Genomic DNA, 24341 nt, shown 5'->3' on the forward strand with positions numbered 1-24341 from the left:
CGGTCCCTCGACTGCGTTTAAATTAATGTGTTAAGCTGCTGCGATCGAAGTCTAATTTTATTGCTGAAAATAATCTTATTTTAATTAGAGATTATACCGTTCACTCATATATATCTAACGATATCAATTTCTTTTTGTTGCAGGTGAGTCGATGTCCTTTATTATCTGAGCTACGTTAATGTAAGTAAAAAAAATTTGTACTCTTTATATTTTTATAAACACCATTATTTATTTTAATATGTCATGGAAACATTACGATTTTAAACGGATATGTTACTTGACGCAAAGACGAATAGTATAATTTTTTTTTATGAAAATTGCGTAAACGACAATTTATTGCCTGCGGTGGATTCGCATTCAGTGTCAGGCCAGTTGTCCTTCACATTTGACGTATTTGACGGGCGCGTAGTGCAGTATAGCGTAGGAAGCTATTATGGATCCACGCCTACGATCAATATGTCATAATGCTTTTCGTTATTAGCGTGTCATTAATAGCCTTTTAACTAATTCAATGATTGACCGCGATACTACCACGTCGACTTTGCTATAAACAAGCACACATGCAAATGCGAAATATATTCATAAAATCTTTCAAGTGTCTTTGAGCAATAACTATAGAGACGGTTCTTTAGAATACCGTTTAGAACCGTTTTAAAACAGGGTTGTGTGCATAAGAGAACTTTTTGAGTTTAATTATTTTTAATAATTATAAGGTTTTGATAAAAAACGAATTTTTTTATTATGCTAGTTTTATTGAGTGTTAACATAAAATTCGAAGAGGTCGTCATTTAAAGTTTCTGGATACGTGGAAAATTTGTCTCTATGAAATCCATTTTATTCTTGAAACGGTTCCAAATAAGAGACTTCTCGGAATAGCATATAACTCGTTTCGGAAGATTATTACTTTTAGCAGTATAGCGACTCATGAACTAGAACGCACGTTATTATGGCACGAGGCACGTTATCGTTTTGTCCTCTTGATCCTTCGATCGTGCCAGATTTAATGGTTTTCCGTTAATCCTCGCAACCCTTTCAAAAGTAGAAGATGATGAGGGGCGGTAGGGATTGGATGCGGAAGGGTGGCTGGACGTGAGGTGGATGAGAGTGGAACGCGGCGGGGACAGCGAAACGAGGACGCGAGAGGAAGGAAAGATGTCGAAGAAGAAGGAGAAGACCAGACGGAAAGGAGGAGGAGGAGGAGAGGAGGAACGTCGAGAAAGAAAAGAAGGAGTTAGGGTTAGGGTCAGGTTAGGGGTTGGAGGAGCAATAAGGAATTATTGCGGTACGATCGACAAACGGCGACTACGTGGCCGCACTACGGAAGATTCTCTCCGGCCGAGCGACTTTCCTTCCACCGTCGCCTCTCCTTTCCGCTTCTCTTCTCTCTTCTTTCCCGTGCTCCGTTGGACTTCCGCTCTCGCGTCATGCCGTACCATCCGTACAGCCTCACCCATGAAACCTTCCAGACTCGTCAATATGTAATGTTCGAAAACCCGCGCGCGCGCTACGCCACCCTCGTCCGGCCGTTCTACGTGGAATAGAAGATTCTGTCCGACCTTGTATATTTCAGTGGACGCGCCGAGCAAACCGCGGTGGGACAGGTCGACCCTGTAAATACACGATACTCCACGATTCTTGATACGGGAACCGATATGATTATGGGCAAATGTCTTTGCTTCGGTACTGCGGACATGCATGCGGAATCTTTTATGACTATCGCGTGTACCTGTTTGAAAATGTTGACGGTATTCGAGTATTACGCAAAAAATGTCGCTCAACTTTAGACACTCTGTAAATTAAACATTTTTTAAATTTAAATTTGAAATTAATAGCGTGTACTATTTGCAAATGATTATAAGGCTCGGATGCATCAATATTAGTTTCAAGCAAGAGACTTGAAGCCTATGTTTATCTTTATCTTTCTCTCTAAATAAATAAAGACACATATTTAAGTCTCGCTTAAAGTTAATATGATGCTCATGCAACCAAACCTTAGGGCTTTACGTTTTACATTACAGTCGTCAATTTAATTTTCAGCATATCAGATATTCATATCAGATTATAAGTAGGCGAATGCAATAAGGGTCGTAGGTATTTATTGGACTAACCTGCAACGTGTTCGACGCTAAAAATACTCAGCGATACGCCCTCGACAAAGTTTTATCGATGCATCTGTTTTGTTTGTCGAGGAAAATCCAGTTTGTCGTCGTCGTCGTCGTCGTCGGCGTCGTCGCGCAAAACCAATTTCGTCTCCGCCTTCGGGGCCTCCATATCGGGGCGTACATTAAGCGGCGGCGTGCAGGCGAGCTCGATTTATCAACGCTTCGTAAAGCCTCCTTCCTCAACGGGCAGCGTCGGTTTCCGTTCTTGTTGATAAGAATACGAATAAATAAACGGCCGCGTCGGCGTACTGCGCGCACGTTAGGTCATCGTCAATTATCAAGCGACAGACACTAACAGAAACCTCATTAACGCTTCCGCGATTAGAATTTACAATTACCGCGGATTACCATCTCCAATGTTTCTTCATTTTCCCAGACGGAGATTTTACTCCGTCGCCGTCACGAAGCCCGACGTACCGTATCGTCGTAGGCGGGCACCATGTGCGCGTCGCCGCGTGATTGCGTCGGCTCTCCTCGGCGGTAAATTGAAAAATTATGCGTGTACGCCGATGTTGCAGCCTTCGGCTCCAGCGGCGATACGTCGATGGAAAATAATATGACGTGCGTGCACACTCGCTCAGCCGCAGCTGCGAGCGAGTGGATTCGCATTTCCTGCCCGACACGACGGAGGGAAGGTAGTGCCACGTTCGTGGAACGAGCGAATCGTCGCAGCCGCCGCTGCCGCCGCGCCGCGCGTTCCTACAATCGTGGATAGCGATTTCCTTCTTTTCCCTCTTCCACTTCACGTTGAATAGCCCAGAGGACGCGAGCGCGCACCTAGCTTTGCGCGCGGTTCATTACCTATGAATGCACGAGCTCCGCACGCCGGTCGCGTAATGGGATGCGCCGCATGACGCGCGTCGTTTCCAAGCGGATGCCAAATTCTAATGCGCGAATGCAAATCTCGCGCGCGAGGAACGTAACGCGAGGAACTTAACTCCTCGGCTTCCCGAAGGTTGCCTCGGCGATTATCGTCTTCACACGTTCTCGCTCTTCTGCCGCTTCTTATCTGACGTTTCTTTAATTTGTAACCACGAAGGGGCGCACAGCCTTGTAAATCGCGATAAAACGGCGTCATCGTGATCGGTTGGATTTTAAAATTTGGCACGTGCATTATAATATATTCCGATTTGACGACCGACAGGTGTTGTCTTTACTATTCTAACGATATGACGGACGATGGATGATGGCTTCTCTATGGTCATAGCTGTAGCCAACGTGAAGGATTATTCATACCGATGCGCGCATACATATGTATGAAGTGGGGAGCATCTATCGGCATTAAAATTTGCCGTAGTCTGCCCCTATGTTGCGTCAGATGTGCGGGGCAACAATATACGAAATGATTTGGCCGGCAAGGGGAATGAATTGTGAATCTAGGTTTTAATTGAGGCAAGGGCGTGACATAACGCGATCCATGGAGACAGAATGACGCATACGTGCGTGAACGGTTTCACAAAATTCAGAATGATCGACAGGACGGCGATTAAATGTCGATGAACGTTGACAGTGTTGTTGTGTTACGTATTAAGTGCGGCTAGGATTTAAAATGTCAAAACTGGATGTTCTTTTCATAAAGTAGACAAAAGCAGCGCTTAACCTTGCTATAGAATGGACGCTGTGATAAATGAATTAAGAGTTTAGCAATTTTAGGTGCGATTCGAAACATTTATCGGTTTGTACGAAAGTCTACGTTGTAAACATTTATTATTTCGTAAAAAAAATTTATTGGTCAAACTTTTTTCTACATTTTATTTCACGAAATTTATTAATTAGAAATACGCTAATCTCGATACACGTGTACAATTTCAAAATTTAAACAGAAAATCTGTTCAGTTGTAGAATTACTCTGTAATGATGCTTATTTCGTTTCTGTTTTGTCAAGTTTTACGAAAACGTTTACGCGCGGACGGAAAGAAAGCGCGCGTTTTGCGATGGGCATATGTATGACCGGGTAGTGCCAGACGAGCGAAGTTTAGGGCAGTAACGTTTGCGAAGGGATGATAATGTAGCCTGGTGAGGCTCGTATAGCCCGAGACCGCGCTGGAACAATGCCTTATCGAGCAACATTGTCTACCGGCGGGTGAGTCGGGGAGTTGAGCGTGTGCAGGATGGAGAGATATATACGATATGCAGAAGGAGAGAGAGAGAGAGGCAGAGAAGCGAGATGAGGGGGTGGTGCGGTGGGCTACGAGAGATGCACGGGGGTTTGAGCATTTCGAGGTTATCTCGTGCATGGCGTACACACATTGTCCGTTTCTACACAAGGTCGGCGTAGAGACGTTGCGGTCTTCCGATCAAATTGGATCTACTGAGAGAGTTCGGAGTATCGGGTTGACCACAACGGCGCAAATCCACGGACGACCACGAAATATTCCGTGGCCGCAATCCCACCCCGCGATTCATCCCGCCTCCTCTTTCCTCCCTCTCCCCCCCCCCCCCGTATCTTTTCGCCGTACCCCGAAATGCAGATCGTTGCCCCGTCGCGCTCCGAGATTTTATATTTCTAATTTTGTCTCGACACGTGCGAATTAAGGTTTTTTACCGCGGGAAGATGGAAATTTCGAAGTACGGAGCGAGTACGCTTTGCAAATTGGCGGATTGACTTTTAAAATATGAATTATTATTGTACCAGGGATCACATTGACTTCTGCAAAAGCACCTTTCTAAAGCTTCTGTGAGAAGAATTTTTTGAGGGAAAACCATTATTATGAATGTCTCATTTTGTTGTTTGAGATATCACAGCTTTCATGCAGTCAATTAAATGTATTAATCAGAGGTCTGTGTATAAGAATGCTTTCCAAGCAGATATGAGAGACACAGAAAACAAGTACTCGTGTAGACTCGTAAAAAAAAAGTCGCGAGTATCTCGCTTGGATAACGAACAAATTGAAAGTTCGTTTCGATTATCTCGTGTCGAGTTGTATTTAGAACGACGAGTGAATCACACTTAATCAAGAACGATCCCCGCGAAGAGCGCGGGGAATCGATCGCTTTCCGTTTTTCATTCTGTTACATTCAGACACCACCGAGTGGCCCGACGAGTGTTATCGATGAAACGGAGAACGCCAGAGACAATTCAAGGATGATAGCCGTTTTCGATAGCCTTCCAGTTCTGTTTTTCATCGAGGCTTCCAATTTTTTTCTCATTAGTTACGCCACGAAATAACGAGCTATGGTGACGTCGCTTCATTTCCATAGTTGCAAATCGGCACACGGCAATGTACACATGTATTCTTCACGGAGAATCATCGACTAAAAATAAAAATATTGGCCAATTATGCGTAGGCCGATACTCTTTTCGAAGATGACTCGTCGATAGCGAGTGTTCGACTATCGTATTACGAGTCGCTTTGCCTCGCCTCGAGGCGAGGAACGGCCCTCGACGGGAACGGGTGTTAGCCAGAGAGTCTGTAGGAAGGCGCGTGACGCGCAAGGTAGCCTCGAGCAACGCCTCCGGAGGGTGTTTCTCACCTCCTCCCTTGTCCGCACAACCCCTCGTACTCAAAGTGCTAATGAGTGTCGCCTCGTAAGCCAATTAATACTCCCCCACCCACTCATCCTACCGAGAGGTAGCTTGCGAACGAGCAAAATGCAGGAGACTGAGAGGCAGGAGTAGAAGCGGGGGAGGGAGGATTCGGCAGAGAGAGGTAGGCAAGTCGCTCTCTTGGAAAGCTAGGACCCCGTACCTACTACATGACCAGAATACCCCACGGATTTGGTATGCCGGCCACGCCTGACCGCCGCACACCACCTCCTCGTCAAGTGAACTCCGGCGTAAGGCGCTACCAAGCCACCCCTGCACACCGCCATCCTCGCCACCTCCGCGCCGACCGCCCGGCCGAATCTCCCGGAACCTCCTAGCACCTTCGGCGCCTCCGCCGCCACCTCGCGCTACTCACGCCTATACCTAGGCGGCGACTTCTTGAGGAGCGTGGCGACAGGGTGTGTGTATAAGTGGGTAGATCGCAGCACACACCGCCCAAGCCTTCCTGCGTACTTTGAGAGGCGTCCGTGGTACTCCGTGGAGCGTACGCCAGCGCGGCGACGTTACTTCTTACTTAAAGACGCCGAGGACTTATGACGCGCACGTGAACGGAGTTTCAGAGACGGTGCCGAGTCAGCTCGGGACGGAGGCGGAAACTTTACGCGATCGCCGGACAACGCCGGAGAACGTCCCCGGCCAGAATTTTTTGGGTCAGCTCCGATTGAGCGCCGTAAGCGCTGGGGGGTTTTACGAGATCGAGAGGGTGGACCTCGGGTGAGATACGCGTACACGGGCACTTCTTTGACATAGACCGACGGCGGAGGTGTTCCGGCGTAAATTTACGAGCTGCAGTGTCGCGCAATTGATTGCGTCAGCTTCTCGTTGGGATAAAAAGAATTTGGAACAACAGAGATACTATTATTACCTTGTAACTTCTTGCACGTGCAGTCGCAAGTTTTTTTAACATTTCACGCTCGGTATTAACGTTACCGCCAATCTCGCTCCTCCTCGGCAGTCCTCGTGATAAATCGTATATACGTAGACGAGCGCGAGATACTTAGGGACACGAGTACACGGAATAGCGGGGACGGCATGGTGTTACTTCTTACTTAAAGGCACGAAGGACTTATGACGCGTACGTGACAGAATTGTAGACTCGGGCTCTCGGCTCTTCCAGCGAGCGAGCGAGCGAGCAAGCTCGGGCAAAGTCTCTGAGTGCTGGTAAACGCGCGCGCGAGACCATAGCTTTTGGGATGCTGCTTTCTTCTTCTTCCGTCTCTTACTTAGCTCGTTGTCCCATCCCCACTCGATTCGCCCTCCTTCCCCTTCCATCCGTTAGCAGACGTAGCGACAATAAAGTTACAGAGAGGGTCGCAGAGTTCGCGGGAAATTGAAGTTTCACGCGACAAATTGTCGACGGACTGCCGTCCTCCCGCATGACGAACTTTCTAATCGTGCCCATGGTACGTGGATAGTACTTGAAACGGTTCTTGATGCCGGCCGAAGCGGCCAGGACGAAGGCACTCGACCGCTAGAACGAGGAAGTGTGGTTATTGAGGAAAGAAACGGAATTACTCTTTGAAAAGGAACGTCAGTTGTCATATAAAATGTAACATTTATTGCTATGAACTGTAAAGAGTTTATTATTTTTTTTTTAAGACTGAAAATGAATGAAAGATTATTAATTGTTGCAATTTTTTAGTTCGTGAAGTTAAATATCCATTTAGATGATTTTGGGCCAAATTTACTTGTTTGGATGTTAATAAAAAAAGCAGGATTAAATTTTCTATTTTTTACAACTTAAAACTCAGAGATATTTTTGAAATAAAATAACATTTGTAGTTAAATAAAATTTTATGTTTGTCTATTCTCGGTGAATGAAACGCGCTGTTTTTCGTACTTCCCTACGTTTTGGTCGATTAGTTTGCACCATTCGCGACAGTCGAGCAAAGTATTGAGTTTGCATTCGTTATAATGCCTGCGGGGTTTATCAAGTGGGCGAAGCCAAATTAAATGTTGCCTTTTGACGTGTCTCTTCACATTGTTCAGTTAGGTTTAGCCGCTGGTATTGCTTTTTCAATCGCAAAGGGCAATTGCAGCTTTTTACTGTGACCAAATAAAAGTGGTTTTTATTCTATTAACGATATAAATAGATCTAACATAGCTGATACTTTAATATTTTATGTTCCATCTGCAACTTAAAATTAAAATAAATTCGTACGATTTTACTATCTGGGAAGTTTCGCGTGTACTCGATTTAATTCTCATCATTGAATAAAAGTATCGATTTCGTATCGACGGAAATACCAGCAGCAGCGGAGGCGTATCAGCTAAATGTCACATATTACCATATTTCTAGTTTTTCGCTTAGTTCATCGTGTGTTTGATACGATGTAGCGCAAAAATGTAAAAATAAAATATCAAACGCGGTCGTGTTCATATTTAACTGAATGGGAAGCGCATTAACCACGTCATCATTCGATTATTATTGCATGGCACCTACGTCTCTCTTTCCGTATTTCTCATTAACCTTTCCTCGTTACGTGTCAGCCTACAGTATCTCTATTTAGCCGAATTACATTTATGGAGCCTGATCCTGTGCAGAATGATGGATCGTATACCACTGCGGCTGGTCGTCTTTGTAGTTTACGAGCGGTGCGAGCTGATCCGATTAGGTTCAGGTCGAATTTGGTCGAATTAGGCATCTATTTCGACCCTCCTTGATTGCGAGGCTTGCCACTATATTATTTATCGTCGTGGACCGCATTACTCGGCTGCAACCCGGTGTTATATACACGATAGACAACCTCAGCCGACTTATGTCGATGAGCTTTTCCCGTTTATCCCAAATCGATCAAGCTTTTTACGAGCTAATTTTCATTTCTACAAACGATAATTTGTATTTGTATTTGTACTTTCACAAATCTCTATGTCATTCTTTCGACGAGGAATGAATAAACCAGAGATACGAGGATTACCGTAAATTACACGTTACATACGGTTAAGATATTGGCGTAAATAAACGTTGCTTTGCGTTGAAGAAATAATGATACAGTTGTTACTTGGATTAGTTGTTTGTGCCGCGTTTACGCAGAGCGGTGCGAGTAATTCGCAGCTCGCTACAAATGGGGCCGGGCATTATGTTTACCTTTATGGCGCTGGGGCGTTACGCTCTCTTTGGATCTCGAGATAGGTGCTCGTATCTCCGCCGCCGCTCGTCCAAATTACATTTACGGCGTCCGTCCGTCGTGTGTACAAATGACGAAAGCCATACCGGCGACATCTCTCTCCGGCTTTCTCCGTGGTCTCCGGTGCGGCGCGGTACAGCGGTATATACGGTCTGGTTTACGAGCGGCATGTGCCGCCGGTCGAATTAGGCTTCTGGCGCGCGGCACCTGCCGAACCGTTCCGCATTGTCATGCGAGGCGCTCCCTATAAACCGAGATTGCCGAGGGATCGAAAGTTATGGCCGGTCGTCTTTCCTTCCTCTCCTCCCCCCCCCCCCCACTCTTTCGTTTCTCCGCGTGCGTCTACGCTATTGCCGCTACCGTCGTTCTCCGCGTGTCTGTTCTTTTTTCCCTTTTTCCTCGGTATCTTCCTCGCGGCCTATGAGGGAACGTACGGCTGACGGCGGACTTGTACTACCTTACCCTTTTTCCTCCATGACTCTCCCGCTCTCCTCCCTTCGCGCGAACGGGGTTCCTCCTTTTCTTCGATCGCATTTGGATATCGCGGCATAAACTATCCCCTTGTCCCGTGCACTTACCCCCTTTCCCTGTATGCCCCCTCACTCGAGATTGTTCGGAGAAAACGAATTCCATTTTCTTCGGTAAGACCCTGGTGTACTCGAGAACTTTTGGATTCTGCTTCTACTATCCTATTGTTGTTTGGCGATTTGAAAGGATCAGTGCTATCCATGCATTGCTTTTCTGATATTTTTCTGTTTTGCATAAAATCATGAACGAGATTTTCGAAATCGCTGTTCAACCGGAGGTCTCCAGATATCTCGCGATTTGACATGTCGACGGTTTTATCATCTCCATGCGCGTAGTGTCGTAAGTCAGATGGTTTTATTAACACTGACGTAATCAAGGTACGAATGTACGCAATCAGGGAAGCGTGTTGCCAGGTCAATAACACAGGTGCAGATGCAGTGGAAGCGCGTAGAGGGAGAAAGAGGAGGATAGTTAGCAAGTAATTTGTTGAAGATAGAGCGCCGACAAATCGAAGGTAAATGCGGTAGAACAATCGCGACGGAACCGCGTGCGTCTGACGGTCCTGCTGGCGCCGTTACAACCACCCTTTCTCTCTGTGTACTGCGGAGTCTCGTGGAAGTCGTCGGAGTAGTCTCCTGGAGATCGAAGTAGGCCTCGCGACTGGGGGAGACGGCTCTTCCGTCGCTGACAGAAACACAAGACGGACAGTAAGGAAACGCCGCGGCTCGAATCGGTTGTGCCTGACGGCCCGTTTGGATCGCAATATTCTCGTCGCATCTGGCAAAAATTTAAACAGCCGAGACCATACGTGCTGTTATCTCCTTTGCGAGCAAACCTCGCAAAGTCGAAGATAAAGAGTGGCTTTGTTAATTATCAGAAAAATAGCGCACGAGATTTTAATTAAAAATTTTATTTACTTTTCGATAATCTTTCTCTCGATTATGTATATACAAATTTTATATGAATGTTCCTTAATTACAATGCGCGATATAAATTATCCAAAGAGGATATTTAAATTTTCATGCAAAATTGAGGAGAGAGAATGAACGAGGCACCAAATATGGAATGGAAGCAAAGCGGAACGAACGTTGCCAGACGTAGGATCAAGGAAAGATATTCTGTCTAAGGAACCGACGAAGCAATTCGTACTAACTGCTCTTTTCCCTCGGTTCTCTTTACTAGTCTGTTAGGCGCGTGCCTATATCTCTGAACTAGCTACGGTTTCTGTCTCCGCCATCTACGTCCGCTTCTCTCGCCTTTTGGCATTTGCGGATTGCTCTTTTTCATCGTTCTTTAATTTGCATGAGTTATTTCGTGAGTTTTAAATGCCGCGTTCGCTTCTATTTTGCGCGCACTCTTTCTCTCTCTCTCTCTTTCTTTTTTCCGAGATGGCTGCAGATGTATAAAGTGCAATTTAAATTTATGCATATTACGATGTTATATATTTAAATTCTGATATCACGCTTTCCTTGTTATTTACGATGCCGATGCTGATGTTTGTTTGCAGTATGGAAATGAAGAGACGTAGAAGAATGGTTTGGTCACAAACGGGGAAAAATTAATATGTGCAATATATATCGATTCGCTTCGAATGGATAAGTTTCGTATTTTTCGATATAGTGAAACAGAATTAGAAATAACAGATAAAAATGTTATATTTTTATTTTGTTATTTTTTTATTACTTATATGTAAATTTTTCTTTATGTAGTTTATAACGTGTTATTGAATCCATTATGCATTAATCTTTTTTTCACATATTATTAATAATATTTGTAATTTTTATTTTTTTGGCATTATTAGAGAGAGAGAGAGAGAGAGAGAGAGAGAGAGAGAGAGAGAGAGAGAGAAGATTCAGACTATTTTCTATAATAATTTACCATAATAATTTAATGTTTCAGAATTTAACATATGTAATATATTGCTTTGCACTAATATTTTATTGTAGTGTTTTTTTAAGTAAAAGCTTTTACCTCTTGGATAGAATTGAGAGTTTTCATTTTTCAAAGTACGAGAAGCATTATTCATCAAGTAGCGCCAGCACGGATTCAGTCCCGGTCGTATTCGACCGATAGTTGCGGTTCATTAATATCGACGTAACATGTCGGAATTCGGTGGAATGCATGCCTCACGTCGAGTTTGTGGCGGGCAAGTAATTCAACGCCGATGGAACGCTCGCGCTAAGAAGACTCAATATCGAAGAAGTTATACCGCGTGTAACGTTTCTTGCTTGCTAGCTGTTTCTTCCCTTGCCAGGATCCAGCGAGAAAGCGATAAGCGATTTTGGTAATTTTATCGTTTGGTCGTTCTAGTCCGCGAGCTTAATCTAACGTACTTACGAACGAATAGACATTACGTAGTTTACGAAATTCTAAAAATCAAGACGCCAAATAATATAAAGCGATTGGCACGGCAAATAATTGAGAAACGAGAATTTAATTTTTTATTTGAAAATGAAAACAATGGCTGATAGAATTGCATCTGTATGCGCCGTTTCTTCAACTTATCCTCCATGACTAAGGAACCAAGAGTCTTCTTCGCCACATAGAATCTGTTATTCGCTCTCAGATCTCGCGGCTCAGATGAAAACTCTTCCTCTCTCTTTTTCTCCTTCATCCTTTGTCCCTGATTCAAAGGCCGGAGTAATCAGATTTGAGTTTTGCAAACTTGATTGGCCCGCGCTCGGTCCCGGGGCTACGGCGAATTTTATTACGGGCACACAAACGACAGGCATGACGACGAAACGAAAATTCTTCTTTCGGCCAGCGTGCGATTCGATGGGGATAACGATGGAAATAATGATCGAAAATGAAAAAAAAAGCAGCATTTCACGCCACGTTCAATTATGTCGTGGTATAACTTCGGAAAATGTATTTATAAGGAATATTAGATAAAAATCTTTGACACTAAATAAATGTATGAGATAATAAATAAATCAGAAGTAAAGAGACGTGTGCTGAAGATAAATGAAAGATATTAATTGTTAAATAGCATCAGCCTGCAAGTTGAAATCTTGCTTAATACCTGCTGCAAATTGGATAAACCACAAAGATAATATTTTTATTTATACTTCATTAATTTAATATCCTAATCTCGAGAGGAAAGATTCATGACGGAATGCATATCCACCGGTACAGAAGCAAATTCTCTTGCTTTTCCCCGCGGGCTGTTCCATCGTCCTTCTTCGTTCCCTTTTTTTTTTCTTCTTTTCTCTACCTCCGCTTATTTTCAGCTTCTCCGCCGCGCTCCGATTCGCTTTCGTGCGCGAAACGTACGCTTGGCAGGTCGGATTTCGTCCGTCTCGCGGAAAACGACCTCCTGATTGCTGAGAAGACATCTTCCGCCGGTGTCCTCGGAGTTCTCCGTTTTCGGGCTTTTCCTTCGTCCTCCTCCGAGGAAAAGGATTCTTACAGCCGACGATGAACATGCTCGGTCGAACGCGTATTTCGTCCACCGAGAGTAGAAACGACCTGAGAATCTGAGAAGACGAGCGTAGATAGGGCAACCGTATCGGCAGGCGAAAGCGATGTTCTCCCGAGGTTTATCGAGAAACGTCGCTCGTTTATCGACGACTGCTATCGCCGCCGGCCGCTCAGGAATACAATTTCGAGAGCCGGGACACCGGTGGCGAATAATTTCGTCTCCCTTTTGCGTCACTCCTCACCGCGCGGGACTGCATTTTCACGCTCTCTCGCTTTCTATTCCGTAATTTTGATTTAGTATTATTTTGTTTTCTTTCCGGACTTTGTTCTATTTACGAGTTTATGCATTTGTAGGTTTTAACGTGGACCGTTTTACCGAGTTGTATAAACTTTTTTCTTTTTTGCAATTTTTTTGAAGCAAGAGAAAATGCGTTCGTTACAAAATTTCAGAGTAAAAGTCTGTTAATATCCAAATTGGAAATTGGAATAAATTGAAAAGTGAGAATTTGTTGTTTATTGTTACGTATTGAAAGTTAATTCAAAATTCTATTTTAGTTTTTATTTAAGGAAGACATTAAGTTTTATTTAAAATCAGAAGAGAGAGAGAGAGAGAGAGAGAGAGAGAGAGAGAGAGAGAGAGAGAAAGAGTTACAGAGAGAGGCAAGAAAGAAAAAAATGTTTATTGAACACGCACAACTCGTATATTAATATTGTAAGTTATTGTAATATGGTACCAACAGGATTAAGTTTGTATTATGCTAAGGAAAATGCTTTAACAATGTTGAGTCTTTAGAAGAAAGTAATCAATAAGTTTCAAGGTTCACGAGACTCCTTTGCTTGTTGATCGCTTTCTTAACTTGCCGGAGTTTGCGCCGAGTTTCTGAAACCGAACGCAAAATAGTTTACATTAATAAAACCATAATAAAACTCCTTACGAGCATTCCAAGAGTGATCTCCGTTTAACAGAATAGAATTATTAGCATTCTTCTATTAGGAAGAATCATCTTTCCATTAAGAAACCAAGGTTTCGAGCACAGTATAAATTATAAATGTATTACGAGTCGAGAGAGAAGCTGCAGCTCTTCAGCTAAATTGTAATATAATATAAGAATATAGCAAACAGCAATTAATTCGTGCATGCATGCATCAATAAATAATAATCATAGTTTAATTTTGCATATTGTCATCGTCCGCAGTTATGCCGCATCTATTAAATTACGCGATCCACGTTTTACATGACCTTCTGCTATTTTATTCGGTTCTGTATCATGATAAACGAAAAAACGTGGACGTTTTTACTTTAATCCGCACATAAATTTGGTCACAACGACCATCGCGTGTTAACCACGTTACCGAGTACGCAAAACAATACAAAAGTAGCCGAGATAATGGCGATATATTTCAGGACTTATATTCCTTCTCTCTTTGTTGCGATCCGCGATGTTAGAATCGTGCTGTCTTTCAATTATCGTGAGCCAGCCTCTTCCTCGCCTTCGATCCGAGGATATTTTCGTTCTCTCGATCTGCTCGCTCTTAAATTCTATTTCCCCCATTTTTCAGCGTTCCCTTGTCCTCCATTCCCGCGGGTAACGGGTGGGAAACAGGCACGGCCGTTTTTCGGCGGAGACGACGATGTCGTCGTTGTCGTCGTCGTCGTCGTTCGTTCTCGTTTATCGTGAAACGTCGATCGTCGCCGCGAGCAGAAGACTGCAATTTTGAAGCAAAGGCTCTCTTCGCGTGACTCTTTCCTGTCTTTCTCTCTTTCTCTCCTCTGCCTCTCTCTCTCTCTTTCTCTCTTTTTCTCTTTCCTCTCTTTGCTCGCCTTTTATCACGTTTATCGTACTTCTCGTTTCTGACACGTTTACGTGAAAGTCATTCCCAATCGATAACCAATGTCTGGTTGCCGCGGTCTCGCAAAATGCTGCACACGTTGTGGAAAGCATGTTTCTCTCTCTTTCTGTTTTCCTGCTTACGATGACGTTTTCACAGATGAGTTCTTGGCATCGCCAACAATAACGCTCTCTGCTGGCGACGTTTTTCTTAGATTTGCATTAGATTTGTGTTCCCGAATATATCTGCCCGAGCGAATCTGTCGACTATCGAGCGTGCGTATCAATCAATAACAATAAACTTGTTTATTGCGTTTTGTAAGTGTTTAAGTTCACTTTTAGCTGGCCTTGTTGAAACGAATTTTGAGGTCGATGAAATAATTGATATTGCGGCTTATCGCACAGTTTTCTAAAGTATAAGCAATAATTTCTATTTGCACTTTTGTTAAAATCTTTAATACAAATTAAAAAAGTTTTTCTAAATTACAAAATTGACTTGTGTTTTGCGACGAAACGTTTATTGTTATATTTACATCCTTTAAAAGAATTTCGTCATTTATTAAAGACGAAGTGCAGACAAGTTTAATTCGCAATCTCGCCGTAACTATGATTCTGCATTGTTTGGTCTTTAGTGCCTGTAGTTTAGAGATAGCGCTTGGCTCCTTGGGGCAGTCGGTATCCTTCAGTGGTAGGTTCCTGAGAGCATTGGGATAATGTTTGAGCACAAGGGAATGACGACGACAAGTATTTCGATTAATTCGTCACGTTTCGCTCTATAGAATTGCTGAACGTTTCCTGAAGCTTCAGCGCGCTTGGAAAACCAGTGTACACTCGAGATATTTCTATTTAATGTAAGAAGCGTCCTTTGTTTGATTCTTTTTCTCTTTGTTACGTACCAATGGATAACTACAAAGATAATTACAATAGAAATGCTGCCCGTTCAACGGCAGCAAATCTGTCTTTCCGCTCAATTCTTTCAAGCTTGTTCAAATCTGTCTGATCTTTTAACCCGTTGGTATTATTATTTTATTGGTAATATTTTTATAGCTTTAATTGTCAAGTGTTTTCTCGCAATTCCAGGCTCTGAGATTTTTTCTGGACGGATATATATATATATATATATATATATATATATATATATATATATATATATATATGTATGTATGTGTATAAATGTGTATGCATTTGGCCATTCACTAGCGGGGCCATTTACCGCTTGGCGTATACTAAACGTAGTTATTCACGATAGTAGAGGCGCAACGAGCCCGTTCAATCTCCATTGGGAATTCGGTACGGCCGGCTAATTTCGGAGTCTGTTATCGACGTCGTAGGATTTTCGACTCCCACTTATTTCTGACTTCCGGTTCGTCGCAAATGCCTCCTTTGCTATACGGCCTGAGCTATAAAATATCGATACTTGCTATAGATAAGATTAAGATATTTATTATACCGTATAAAAATATGAAAGCGGAAGTTTATAAGTTCCTTGGGAACTCTTGTTGAGTGATCGATCTTATTTGCGCGTCGGAGAGAAAGAGAGAGAGATCTCTATTACGACAAGATTCGAGACAAGAGAAAAATTTCGACTGCTGTTGCCGTACTTCTACATACGATTATATCGCTCCATATTATTTAATAATGTCGAAGTAAATGAAATTTGTTGGATTATCATCGCACATCCAATGATCTGAAACGTATAAAACGATAATCATCTTCATTTTTAACGTGTAGATGTCGCAGTTGAATGTCATCTCGTTTAATTTTAACATTCAAGAAAAGAGGAGCATTTTATACTCGGTTATTTTTAATAAAATTTCATTATCGTTATCTCTTTTTCGGTCTTATTTTTATTATGATATTAATAAAATTAAAAAAAAAGAGAGATAGCATAATCATTAAATAGAGTTTGTTATAACATTTAAGAAAAGATATGCTTAAAGGAAAATTTAATATCAGGAAATTGTAGGAGGATGAGGATAATTTTATCTATAGAGATATAAAAAATTTGAGAATAAAAAGTCGGCAGAATATCTTTTATTTACTTTATTTTTATATTTATTTTATAGAGTCAATATCTTAATATTGTTAAGATTAAAATCGTACAGATCAGCGGGGGTGCCATAAAATTACAAGTAGATGACTTATTTGTTATAAGATATATAGAATGTGGTATCAGAGTGGAAACGGATGTATTCCTTACAAATTAAACACTTAGAAGAGTACATTTTCACCGTAGTCACACGATTCACTTAGAAATGGAAGTAATTGGATTATTTTACCGATGTTGTTTGCAGTCTTCAACAAATAGCGTTTGACTTCTTTTCTTCGACGATAACTCTCAACCGGTCTTAAGCGTCCAATTATCGTTTATTGCGCTTAGGGCTCGTATTCTCTTCTCGCTTGATTATTCATTTCTGCGTCGATTTTTTGAATCGGATTTCAATTAAGAGCCGATCCTTTTTCTTCATTACTATACGTAAAGCCTTTTTGCTTTTGAACTTTTCACCTTATTTTAATGTTTTTCTGGTTTTTTCACTTTTTTAAAATTTATTCTTAGAATAAAATCTTTCCTATAATCTTGCTTCATTTTTCGAGTTTTTCATAGCTTGAAAGTAATTTTTTCTAAATTACTCGCTGAATTATTTTTGCAGTAATGCAATATTGAAATACTTTATTATAATTTAATTTTTTATATCATATGTAGTTTTACACGACTAGTATCTTTATATTAATATTTTATCAATTTTGCAAATTTATTTATGATCTGTTCTCTTCGATAGAAAATTATTAAATTACATGTTGAACGCAAAAAGCAAATCGAAGATTAGATACGTACAAGGAATGCTTTTTCATATCTTGAAAGGGTCCTTCGCTGTTTTTAAACCGTCCAGCGGAACAATCCTTTGCGAGTAGACTCGAAAGTAGACGACAGATCATATTTGCCCGTTCAACAAAGTGCACGTCTTCACGCAAACGTGCTTCTTTTGCGGGGACGACTCTTCTTCAGCTTCGTACGCTTCGCGATAGTATAACATTTGCCGCAATAACAAACAGAGTAATAGTGCCATAAACCTCACTCGGAATACCCCTCTGTCTTCTCCCAAAATATAAAAATATGAAACGTCTTTGTTAGAGAGCTTTCGTCGAGATTTCCTACATTCATGTCCTTCTTTGCTTCCTTCTCGCCTCTCACGGCGTAGTTGTCTTCTTCTGGCACTCTCTACACAGCTATTCCAACTCCTCTTTTTTCACTCCTCTTCTTCGTTGTGCGGTGCCATATCATTCTTCCATCTCGTTCGCTCATTTCATCCTCTCATTCCTTCTCTTTTTCTCGATCTCACCTCTCCCCCTTTCTCTCTCTCTCTCTCTCTCTCTCTCTCTCTCTCTCTCTCTCTCTCTCTCTGTGTCTCTCTCGTCATCCTTCCACACTGAAATTTTTATGGCGTGTCCAATTTCCGACGTGGCTAATAGGCATTAAAGCTGACGGACTGACGTTCTCTGTTTAAAGCACGGGACAAAAAGCGCGAACGAAAATGGGATCTATGGAGAGAAACGAAATTGTGCGTATAGGAAATGGAAATTGTCCCCGCGAAATTTCCACAATGCTTTAGTTTCGTGTCACGAGAGAGCCACACTATCATAATCTAGGTTTTATAGATAAAGTTGATGATCTTTTTTTTTCGTTATAAAGATAATATTTTGATTTTAATGGAGTTTTCTCATTAAAGATATAAATTTATTGCGAGGGAATAAGTAATGATTCTCAAGTTCTGCTACGATGATACACAGAAATTAAGCAATCAAAATATGTACATTTATGTAACATCTATTTATTTTTCGAATTGCAAACTTTAAGTATAAAATTGATAGGAAATTATTTTGACTTTAACGATAAATTTCATACAATATTTATGATTTTTAACCATAGAATTACATTGTTGAGGTAATAGATAGTTATTCTGTCTTTATAACTTAAAAGAATACAATGTTATAATTTTTACGTTGTTGTAACTTGAAAATTTCCAATCAATTGTAGTTTTAGTTCGACCGCGGCTCGTGAAATCCGCCATTCGACGCGTTTACGCGACGCAAAGTGAATCCATTAGACGCCGGCAATCCCATAAATTTCTACTTTACGCGTCCAGCTGAAATTTTTGAATCGACGGCGACGAGAAACGATCGATCGTCGGTATACCGTCCGTCGGCGCCACGGCGGGGATCGATGACGCGTATAAAGTAAAAAGACCCAACAGTCGCATTTATTTTCGGTGCTTCGCGCTTTTGGCTCCGGCCGCCGATGAGGGCGGGATGGCAAATCCGGGGAAAATAATTAATTAAAAGTCGGCGCACGCTTAATGGGTTACAGATTAATGCTCGGTGTTGCGCGGCACTGTTTACTCTACACCGGCCGGAGTAATAAATCAGTGTCTTATCGAGGTGAGGAAAAGCTCCGCGGCCAAACGTTAAGAATACTCATTTTCAAGACGCCGCTAGTTTGCACGTCGATCGCGGGTGATCGATTCTCGTTGACGTGAAAAATTTGGCGGTGAATTCGCAACCGCATGACGAAAGACGCGCGAGCAATTTGGCGTGAATCCAGCGATCGCGTAACGAACGAACGGACGGGGGAGTGGGGGGGGGGGGGACAAAATGACAATCGGTCGAAGAACGAACGAAATTCGTAATGAAATTCGCCTTTCAATTCAACCCATCGAACGGTGGTGGCACATGAGCCAGATATTCGTTACGCCAAACGATTTATTTTGCGGTATCGTTCATTAGAGAACCATCATCGCTTGTCGCTATTTTATCCGTTAGACGTTAAGTAAGTTTCTCTTTTCTGCAACGACGGGGGCGTCTGATTTCTAGGAGGTACGAAAGTACGCGTCAATGTGGCGCGATTCTGGGATGTCGGCAATTTCCGAGGCATTTCATGCTCAGAAGTTGTACGTGAAATGTTCCCCAAGTTCGCGCGAGTTGTACTACGCTCGCGAATATCGACGAAACCGCGACGCGCAGCTATCGAGGCGTTTGCCGGTTGCGATGACGTATTTTTATAGCGACGATGACTTACGCCGCCACTTCCATCTGCGCGATTCTTATTTCACCGCGCCTGCCGGCGGCGGCGGCGGCGGTGGCGGAAGTTTCCGTTTCACGCGGGGTGTGTCCGTATAAGAGTTGCCGACGATATTCCATACATTTCCCACGTCGCCGACGCGCGCGCGCACGCCTCGCAACGCGAATAAACAAGTTTCCCGAGCCTGTAAGTCAAACGTCCAAACACGTCGTTGCAGTTTCGCGCTGCCTTGCGTCGTCGGAGCGGAAGTTACTCGAATATCGCGGAGGGAGTTTAAGCTAGACGTCGGATGGCAAGGGCGACGGGAAATACGGCAGAAGGGCAGAAAGGGGAGAAGAAGAGGAGGTGGTGGAAGAGGAGGGGGAGGAGAAGGAGAAGGAGCAGGAGCAAGAGGGGGAGGGACATCGATTTTCCACCATTACATTTCCGTCTTGCGGCGCCTCGAAATTGCAACGGAGCGACAGATATCGCGGCCCCGCGATCGGTCCGCCGTTTCTATATGTAGGGCAAACTACTTGTTTCGTAATACCGTGCCCCCGTGCCGGCTAAATCGAATATAACTCCTTATCCGCGTACCCGGAATTTCCCGGGTATTAACGCCGCTTTCTTAATTACCGTCCCGGCGTGTTCGCGCGCGTACGTACACCTCTAATAATCGGCGCGTTCGCGCACTTCGTCAATTTTCCGGGTGTCACGCTGGCGCGATCTCGCCGTGAGATTACCGAGGCGCTGGTTAATCCTTAACTCGTTTAAATCTTTGCTGCGTTTTCTATCGCACGAATATTACCTGTTTAGTGTTTGAAAATTGTTAATCATTTATTAAGGCGATCTTTTTACTAATTGTGAGAGAAAAATGTTTTTAGTATTTTTTATTATAATTGCATGATGAAACAATTTATTTATCTTAGAAAAATATTATGGAAATGACTATTAATTATACTTAGGTTATAGTAGCTCCATTTTTTTTCTCAGTGTACGAATTTATACCAAAGGCAAGATAAAGATGCAATTAAATATTCCAGAAGTTACATATTCGGAATGTAACTCTAATTACGTATATTTTACATATATACAAAATAATTACTCGCATTTTGCGTTTTTGTGATTATTTGAAAACAAGCATTTTTACATATGCACATATGTTTTTGCTACGATCTCGCCGGGCGATATCGAAAAGGTACCTTCGTAAATTTAATTGAAAGAACGAAAGTATCGAGAATCAATTCAATAACACGCCCCAAGGTTTAATTAAGGTTCTCTTCGACGACTCTCTCTCTCTCTCTCTCTCTCTTTTCTCCCCCCTCTCTCTCTCTCTCTCTCACTCTCTCTCGCGGGGTTGTACCTTTATTTCCCGAGAAATATTCAATAATAAGAAAATACCGCGCCGCCGTATCACGAGCACGAACACCTCGCCGCAATAAATCACGAAGGAGGAGATATCGAGCGTGCATATTTGCTGCAAGCTCTCTCTGGCTTTATCGAGGGGCCGCGGCTAACGTAAGGACACGCATCGCATTCAAGGTGTCCCTCTTCTTATCGTTTGCCTCTTGAGACCTCGGGGGGAGCGTTTTATCATTTTCTTTCCTCCCTCTTTAACCTTTCCCCTCCCTCCCCTCTTTGTTGCCTTCCATTCTGGTATCAGGACCACATAGCGCGAGTTTTCGTGACAAGAGGACGGTCTAGACATTGATTGAAAGCCTCGGCCTAAAGCGCTTGCCCTCTTCCTCGTCTCCTCCCGACCCCACTTCGTGCGTCAATCGCGGCTTGATTAAATTTACGGCTGGTAAAAAGAGCCATACGTATAGCCTCTCCCTGTTGATGGAGGAAGGGCCACGGCTCGTAAAGCACACACGGGCGCTTTTGTCTTCGTCCATCCGATCTCTCTTGCGTCGTTCCCCCCGCCGCCTCTCCCTCGGCTTCGCTTACAAATTAAGGACCGTGCCGTAGTCTTAACTCACGCACGATACGACGGTGTGGCGGATGGCCCTCTTCGGCTCGCTTGCCGTTTCTCCTGCTGCATCTCTTTTTTTTCCCCTCCTGCACACTGCAGCCATTTCATTCTATTTTCCCTTGTAACTACCTGCTGGGTATACTCGGATACTGCACGATATCTACGAATATCCGGGGGAGAGGAAGAGAGAGAGAGAGAGAGAGAGAGAAAAGGGCAGCCCTCTATCGTAAAAGTGGCTGTTGTTCGGCGAGCTGTGCGCTCGTTTCACATATTATTACTGTGCTCGCGTGCTCGTGATGCTTGTCCGTCTGTTCTTATTTCTTCTTTTTCTTCTTCTTTTTCTTCTGTTACTTCAAGACTTTCTTCCATCCATTTGCTCTCTTTGCCGGGCTTTCCCTGCCTCTCGCGCTCGTTCGCGTTGCGATGCGCGTTCGTGAAGCGAACGCGACGCACCCGTTACTTTTTACTTTCCTCGCGGCCGTAAAAGCGACTAATAGCCCCGACCGGATTTTCGGACGATAATAAAGGGGGAACGGAACGTGCAGACGACGCTATTGATACGCGCACCGAGGTTCCAGCTGCCGCAATCTTCTTCCCCTTAGCGAAACTCGCAGTGGAATTTCTCAGATTACTCGTGATACGCTCATCGCAAGAATGCAACGTTCAGTTGATAGCGGAGAGGACGAGGGTAGAGGAGAGAAACTTGAAGTACCAATTCATTTTCAGGCAATAACTTTACTAACTGATATTTATGAAATATAAAAATATGTTGCACTTACCGTTGCAATATCTGAAATATATTTATCGACGAATGACAATTTTTCTAACCAATTTAACAGTAATATACCATTTCTCGAGATATATATATAGATATAGATTTGCTGAATGCGTCAAGCCATAAATGTTATAGACGATAAATCAAAATAAGCATGTATGTGTACGCATTTGCTCTATTACGTATTACGCACTCATACACACAATATTAGCACTATATCCATCTGATTGAATTACTGTTTTTTTTTTTTTTTTTTCAAAAAAGTAACAGGAAAGAGATTTTCTGTTGTCCACAGAGATAACGACATCCTATTCAGTGTATAAAGATCACCATTGTATCGTTGCACGGAGGCAAGGAGGGGTGGGGTGGGGTGGGGGGAGGGATGTATAATCGACACCGATACGTATTCCCGTACAGCGATTGCGTACATCCGTATGCACCGGCTTAATCTGCAATTACAATCGGGCGCAGTTCTCGAATCCATTAGTCACCTCGCAGCGGGCTCGTATCGGTTTCGGAGCGGCCTGTGAAAGAGCACGCGGAGTAGGCAGGATCGGAGTGAAGCGATCGGGACGCTAATGACTGGGATTACTTCTTGAGAGATATTGCGTCTTCTCTCTTTCTCCATTCCCTGCCTCGTTCTCTCCGCACCTCGTTTATTTCTGTTTCTTTACGATCCCGATGGCCCCGCGTGCCGCCGCGACGAATATCGATGAGCCAGCGCGAGTACCGTTCATTCGCGCATTCGTTGCTTCTCCTTTTTGCCTCCGTCTGAGATTCGTGGGAGTCATGTCACGCTGCATCGGCCGGATTTAGATAAGGAAAGGATGCTGAAAGGTATCGTGAAAGTACATACGGAGGCACCGCCTCGTGAGAGGAAACGAACGAAGTTGCGATAACTCTGAGTTTTGGTGCTATATATACGACTTGTTTTTTTAAATACAGGTTTATTTTTCACATTGTATTTAATAAGTGTGTAATTTACGAATATTATGCATATATTAGTTTGCGGTTTATGGTTTATGTTCTTAAATATAATTATAAATTAGCATTAAATTGTAATAAAATTGATAGGATTAGCATGTACAGAATGACAAGATTAAAAAAAAAATTTAGTATATTTATAAGCAGTAACAATTAATGTTGTAAGAGGTATTATTTTTTAAAATAATAAGATACTATATAAAGTATCCAGATAAACTAGATTTATGGAGTTAAATATTTTACAGCATTGGTAAAAATAAAGTAAATTTAAAACTTAAAAATTTATTTACTTAACACTTTTAATAATTTTGGGACCAAATATGAAAAGAAAGATAGTGACCAACATTTTGTTTCACTGACATTTGGATATATTTTTTACACACGACATATTTTTATTGTATTTATTTTTCATATTTGGAGTGTTATATTCAACCCATACTCAAGAAATGAAATTATCGACATACAGATACGGATATTTATTTCAATTGATTTATTAATAGCTTGGCAATTAATTTGTTTATATAGCAGCGCACTGAAAACAAAGTTTATTGAATATACGTGCTTTTTATGCATTTATGAACAGAAAACGTTTCGATAGCGGATGATCGTATGTATCTGATAATGTTAATCTCTCACAGTTCATTGCGGTTTGCAAATGGCTCACCGTTTAAAAAAAAAAATTATCTGCAATTTGTGATACGCAAATTTTTGTGCAAAGCACACAATATAATTTCAATTTTTAAGCTTGTATTTTTTATCTTACATATAAATGATACTGTTAACGGACTCTGAACTCTATGGGTCGGACGTGACTGTGCGAGCACAAGCTCGGTAGAAATCTTCTTATTCGACGCCAAGATATATCTCGCTCTACTTTGCATTTTCCATCATGCGCCATTTTGGAGCCGTCGGTTCTCCGTGTCCTTTTACATGCGCTTCT

At 42.5% G+C, this 24341-nt stretch overlaps 1 protein-coding gene and 1 long non-coding RNA gene across 7 annotated transcripts in view; one reads left to right on the plus strand and one right to left on the minus strand.

Moving 5' to 3' along the window:
• The window catches only part of LOC105834902 (polyglutamine-repeat protein pqn-41), a 385320-nt gene that overhangs the window by 96222 nt on the left and 264757 nt on the right, over positions 1 to 24341 (plus strand). The window lies entirely within an intron of this gene.
• Positions 744 to 11207, minus strand: LOC118644590. Its single transcript, XR_004962359.1, has 2 exons — positions 2109 to 11207; positions 744 to 1608 (listed from the first exon to the last, which is right to left on the minus strand). It is a non-coding gene; the product is annotated as an uncharacterized LOC118644590 (long non-coding RNA).

This window comes from Monomorium pharaonis, chromosome 2, assembly GCF_013373865.1.
Source record: "Monomorium pharaonis isolate MP-MQ-018 chromosome 2, ASM1337386v2, whole genome shotgun sequence".
In the NCBI taxonomy this organism is placed as follows: domain Eukaryota; kingdom Metazoa; phylum Arthropoda; class Insecta; order Hymenoptera; family Formicidae; genus Monomorium; species Monomorium pharaonis.